This window comes from Lactuca sativa, chromosome 7, assembly GCF_002870075.4.
Source record: "Lactuca sativa cultivar Salinas chromosome 7, Lsat_Salinas_v11, whole genome shotgun sequence".
NCBI classification, from domain to species: Eukaryota; Viridiplantae; Streptophyta; class Magnoliopsida; order Asterales; family Asteraceae; genus Lactuca; species Lactuca sativa.
Window position 1 is genome coordinate 106,044,461 of NC_056629.2, and position 6,892 is coordinate 106,051,352.

Consider the following 6,892-nt stretch of genomic DNA (forward strand, 5'->3'; position numbering starts at 1 on the left):
TGTTGTTGCAGCAGCCACCGCAGCTATTGATGCTGCGAGGCCGCAGGGTGGTGATGCGTTGCTGTTCCGAGAATTCAACAACACAAAACTGCCGGAGTTTGATGGGACCCAGGACCCGGTGGCGGCTATGAGATGGATTTCTGACATAGAGGGGTGTTTCTTCACTTGCTCATCTCCTGAGCATTTGAGAGTCCGGTTCGCGCTGAACCAGCTTCGCTTGGGAGCGTAGGACTGGTGGAAGTTTGTGACAGCGCACTTTATGCCTGCTGAGCTTGCGGCAGTGACCTGGGAGAGGTTCACTACCATGTTCCGAGACGAGTACGTTCCCCAGGTGGAGAGGGAGCGTTTGGCACAGGAGTTTTTGACCCTCAAGCAGGGTATTGAGTCTGCAAGTTGATTACCAGGATGTTCCACGAGAGGGCGATGTTCTGCCGTGAGCGCGTGTCTACTGAGCAGGCACGTATTAGCTGATATTTGAGTATCTTGAGATGAGACATTCGGGAGTTCGTGGCGAACTCCTCGTACCAGACATTTTCTGAGCTTCAGGAAAATGCCCGGAAGAGGGACATTAAGCTAGAGACTCAGTCTAGGGAGGAGGCGGAGTCTCAGGGGAGGGATCGGCGACCGGCACAGTCCAAGCCGGCAGCCAAGCGGGCCTAACCCGCTGATCCCAAATCAGGGAGCCAGAAGGGTCGAACTTGTGGGAAGTGCGACAAGGGTCATGATGGAGTCTGTAAAGCGGGGTCTTGCTACAAGTGTGGAAAGGAGGGGAATATGGCCAAGGACTGCCCCAAGGGGTGTTGGGCTGAAGTTCTGTTTTATGTTGCGTCTTTTGGGCTCGTTAGATTAGCCTTGTATTCTCCGGTTTGGGCCTGTCCAACCGAGAGCCTTTTATGTATTGTATATAAGTTATCGCTTGCATGCATATTAGGTTAAGATTCAAGATTTCAGTTTTAGCATTCCAGAGTTTTACGATATTGCTCTCTTGTAATCTTCCAATCCTTTACAGTTGATGTTCTTAATCGAGCTCTTCTAAGGATTTTATTTAATCATTCGACTCGTTTGATTCAAGCTGTTTGTTCTTATTGTTGCGTTCTGCCTTGTTATTAATATTGTGTTCTTACTGTTTCATATTCATATACTTGTTCAAGATCTAATCGATCTTTATAGATTAAAAGTTGTTTTCAATCTTATCAATTGGTATCAAAGCAGGAGGCTGTGTAATCGATACACATCTTTTCTGTGAAAAAGATTTCCATTAGGGTTTTCCGCAATCATCGATATTTATTGAGCCGTCATCTTAATTGACGTATCTTAGTATTTATTGTTTTTCCCTAATCTGCTTTATTACAAGTCTGATCTTTGAACAGGTTATTACGATCATAATGGACGCAACGCAATCAAACCCTATTAATATTTCCAACAGCATTGGTTCGACGACAAAAATTCCAATCTTATACACCCATGACTATGAAGTGTGGGCACATCATTTTGAAGATTACGTGATTGGATCGGAGGACAATGGTTTTCTCATATGCGAAGCCATTATCAATGGACCGTTTTCTCATTCCACGACATCCAGAGTTATTAAGACGCAAAAAGAATACAACGATCTGCTTAAGGACGTGACGAATATTGCGCAAGATGAAAAAGACAAATTCCAGTGCAATATTAAGGCACTGAGGTTGATCAGATTCGCCCTTCAGTCCGACACTTTCAGACTGGTCAGCTCATGCACTACGGCGAAGGAAGTGTGGGATAGACTTCGCGAACTGTACTCCACAGACGAAGATCTTGAACATTCTATTCAAACCTTGCTTCTATCTGAGTTTGGAGAATTCAGGCAAGGGGCTGAAGAAACTGTGACCCAGACGTTTGATCGCTTCAATCATCTTCTCAGCAAGATGATCAAACACGACATTGAAAGGAAGCTCATCGAACAAAAGGTTACTTTCTTGAACGGACTGCGATCTGAATGGAGAGCAGTTGTTTCCACCGTCAAAGCACATGAACAATTTAAATCATACTCTTTGGCAAAACTGGTGGGTATTCTAAAGTCCCAAGAGAAGATTGTGGTTCAAGAGAAAAATGTTGTCTCTAGTCTTGGTTCGTTGGCCCTCCTATCTAAAAGTAAAGTTGTGATGGAGGATGAAGAGCTCAATTTAGAAGAATATGACCTCTCAACTGAGGATTATGCCATGATGGTATCCAATCCTAAGAGGTTCATAAAGAAGAGATTTCCCAACAACAAAAACCGAAACTGGCAGGGGAGTTACAGCTCTGAAAAGGCGAACAATGAACCGAAGGCTGAGGAGTCCAAGAAGGAACCGAAGGCAGATGGCGATTCTGGAGTGAGCTGTTTTTACTGTGGTGGCAAGAACCACTATGCTAAGGACTGTGTTCTTAAAAAGATGGCTGAAAAGGATGACGAAAAGGATGAGGAAGCCGTGCTGCAGAAGAGATTGGATGAGTTGAGAAAGAAAAAGTCTACCGCTAACCCTTCTATTAATGCTCTTATTGTGCAGGGTTCGGTTAACGACGATGAGTTCGGTAGCACCGAAGTTTGGTCTACTGACTCAGAAGACGAAGAAGTGAGGAAGCCTACTCATGGAAAGGTTTATATGGCTAAGGAGGAAAGCAGTGGTGGAAAATGCTTCATGGTGTCAAGCGCATCTCAGATGAGGGGATACAATACCGATGGAGGAAGCAATGGACCGAAGGTGCAGGAAGATATGTGCTTCACGGCCAAACCACTCAGCCAACAGTTCAATGAGCTTGATGAACTGATAAAGAAGGTACAATCTGTTTTCATTTCATCTAAAGTACCATCATCCTCATATGAGAAAGAACTAAAAGACGTTAACACAAGAATTTCTCATTTAGATAGTAGCTTAACTCAAACTCGAGTCACCAATTCTAACCTGACTGATCAATTAAGCAGGGTGGCGTCGAAGAGTGAGGAGCGGCGTATGTCGATTGAGTTAAAAGAGTCGGAATTAATTAAAGTCAAAGACGAAAACATTTATTTGCAGAGAGACAATTTGAAATTGTTAAAACAACGAAATGTTTTTTGTTTAATAGCTAAACGTTTATATTCCAATATTACTCAGCTTCACTTAGACTGTGAGATAGGCAAGAAGATCCACCGTATGATTTTACCATTCCTAGAATTCAAAGAGGATGAAATTGATGCCGAAGCTTACAATTGTGAAAGTGTGATTTCGTCTGATGATGTCAACCCAACTTATCAAATTGGACTGGACAAAATTGAGTCCTTCATTAAGTCCAAAGACCATAAGGACATGCTCAAAAATCTTTTGGACGAAAATGACAGACTTAAACTGAGAACCGAAACCATACAAAAGTTTGACTCTCTAAACGCCAAAGTAAGCTCAGAAAATAAAATTGATGTTGAAAATGCATCTGAGCTTAACGAGGACGAAAACATGAGTAAAATTTCTGTAGAGGATACGGTTGACTGCTCAGAATTTGTTAAAAGCGAAACTAAAAACTACAAAAATCTTATTTCTGAAAATTCAGTAGAATTCGCTAGATTGTCCCAACAAAAGTCCCCGAAATTAGTAGAAAAGGCTGTTGTGTATCAAAAGGTCAGGACCACTCCAAATCAGGTATACAAAGTGACTGGAGTAACCGAACATCAAACAGCTGAACTCACGGCTATTGTTAACGAAGACAATGCTGATGGCTGTGATGAGTTCTTCTGGGAAGCTCCTATTGACAATGGAAATGAAACCGTCGAACTATCTGAAAGAACCTCTTGGATGAAGAAAGGGAGATACATACCTGAACCATTGAACAAGCCTGATAATTTCAGTGAACCAAGCACAAATGGTACAAAAGATACTCCTCAAGAGGTTGATTGTTCAGCAAAAGAAGATATTCCTTCTACGCCAACAGCCCGAAGTGAAACTTCATCAGATACTCCTTCAACTTTCTCAGGGCAAACTGAATCTTCTTCAAACATTCCCTCTGCACCCTCAGCTCAAAGAAAAACTCCTACAGTTCAAAAGGAACCAGCAAAGGTGACATCAAAAGCGAAAGCAAACGTTCATCATCAACCTAAACAGATGAGGGATAAAAAGATAGAAAGGAACCTAAGATACAGGAAAAACCTTTCTGAAAGGAAACAATTCTGGCACTCCCAGAATGCATACTATTCACACAAAGACAAGAATGTGAAGTATGAAAACAATCCCGTAAGAAAGCCTGATAATTCCAACAACCGAAAGTCAAGGTTCGGTTCGCATGAAAATACCAACCGAAAGCAAAGGTTCGATTCTGAAAAGGATTTCAACCGAAACCAAAGGTTCGGTTCCAAGAACAACTCCAACCGAACTCAGAGGTTCGGCTCTGAAGTCAGACGAGAACAAGACTCAAAGGTTAAACCCACCAACGATCAAAAGCAAAAGGGTCACCTAGAGTCATCAGCAAGGAAGTCCTCCCCATCCAAATTCTCTCGTTCTAACTCTTCTCGTCATTCTACTTCTACTCATTCATCTCCATCTTGCTCTAAAGCTAATCCCACTCTTCCTCAAAAACTTCATTCATCAGCTGAACAGAAGGGAAAGCGAAAGGTCGATGAATCCAAGCCTGAGCCCACAGGAAACCAACCTAATCTTAACAAAATAAAAGTATTCACCATTAAAAAGAAAGATGAAACTGTTGGATAAGGTGTCTAAGTCCATAACTATTTCTGGTATGTACTTGACCCGACCCGGCATGGTCTATTTGGGTTGCATGGCACCATGCAATTGGATAAACTAAATGAGAGAAATAACGCTTGGAGATTATTAATATATTATAAGTTCTAATATATTAATAATATTATTTGATTAGTTGATCAAAGAATTAATTTGGAATTAATTAAGTGATCAAAGGATAACTAATTAAATATATGGGTTGATTATGTAAATCATCCATATCTTGTATAGTGGGCTAAGAGGCTCCATGGATTATCAAGTTGGGTTCTACCCATAGGATGCTCCATGGATGCTCCATGGGAGTTACAAACCCATGGGTCATGGAAATGAAGAGTCATGACACATTAGGGTTTACATGGTGTAACCCTAGATGTGTCAACACTATATAAGGATCATATTCTCCACCAAAATCGGCTACACAAGTTGAACACACTAAGGAAAGGGGGCTTGGCCGATTTTGAAGAGTGTGTATTCTCTCATAAGATCTTCCAAGAGCATTTGGTGTTGTGTGAAGCATTTGAGGCATCACCACTTGAGGTGCTAGGCTCACAAGGTTTCAAGGAACACAAGCAACAACAAGGTAAGTTATTCTATCTATACTTTATGTTAAAATTGTTCCCCATGTATGCTAGATAGGATATAACCTTGGAATTCAACTTTGCATGACAAATTAGACAAACATAGATCCAAGGTTATTAGGGTTGCATGTACACTTAGGAAGTGTTAGAATGCTCAAAACCCATCAGTGGTATCAGAGCCTAGGCTTGTTTGTTGCTATTTGTGCTTAAAAGTTGAAGAAAGTCGAAAATCTTGCTGTCTGACTGATGGACTCGGCGAGTCCATGGGGAGGACTCGACGAGTTCATGTGTATCTTCAACCTACTCGGCGAGTAGGTTTATGCACTCGGCGAGTAGGGTCGACAGAGTGCAGAATTTCGACTTGTGTTGCTGGAAATGGATTAGAATCATTACCCTAAAATGTTTTGGTACTTGAAAACTTATTTTAGAATGTGTAATGTCTTTTCTAACTCATTTACAACAACAAATTATCAAAATTACAAGATTAAATGTGATTTTGATTCTTGAAAGTGTTCATATTCATATTCTCGTTCTTATGATGTTTAGATGATCATAGGAATTATTTGTAACCTATGTGGTAGAATCAATTCATGATCATAATGTGTTTTAATGGAGTCCATAACTTGTCCTCAAGTTATGGAAAACCAAAAGTCCCTTGGATTAAAAAAACCATTAAAAGAACACAAGAGTTAGAAAAATGAAAAGTCCTCATTTTATTACTCTATTAAACTCATAAGTTACAAGAAATGAAAAGTTTTGAAAGATTACAAAACTTGCCCTCAAGTTTTGGAACAAGTAAAGTTAAGTTAAAACTTTAGTTCCAACCCCTAGAATTTTAAAAGTTAAAATTCAATCCTTATACTTATATTATTATGATTTAATAATTATATATATATGTATAAGAACAAAGTCGTCTTACCGCTAGTACGCCTCATTCACGAAGCCGGTCTATAAGGTGGGTATAAGGTTGTTGCCTATAAAATGGTGACTTAATGGGTGTCCACTCTCACCCACCGCTTGCTTGATCGGTGGAGGGTCGTTAGCCGAACGGGTAAGACAAGGACTTATTAATTCTCATTCAAAGTATGATGAATATTATAAAGTAACTAAATGTTTTATTAAATTCCTAATCTTAGTTACTTTAGGAAAAATGTGAATAAGGTGCTATTCCATGAAATTACACTTTACACTTTGATTAAGTCGTTGGTGGAGCGTGTGTGGTTAACCGGCACACTAACTTGGACTTAACAAGGTAGGTAAAGGGTGACTTAGGGTTTATTATAGTATCGGTGGAGCGTGTGTGGTTAACCGGCACATCGATTGAGTAATAAACTTTAAGGGTACCAAGTGATTTGCATGGTTACTTCACACCTCGTTTTGTGATCCTCGGTATCCCAGTCACAAAACTTGGAGGGCACACTCGAGATTGAAACATGCCTTTGAAAAGTTCATTGAATCTCAAAGAATCTAGGAATTTCAAAGAACCATTCAAAAAAACCTAATAGTAAAATATTGCGGTTTTCGTGGTGGAAATTGGTGAATCGTCATTCACCTACCTTTCAAATATGATATAGCTTAGATTACGGCATACCT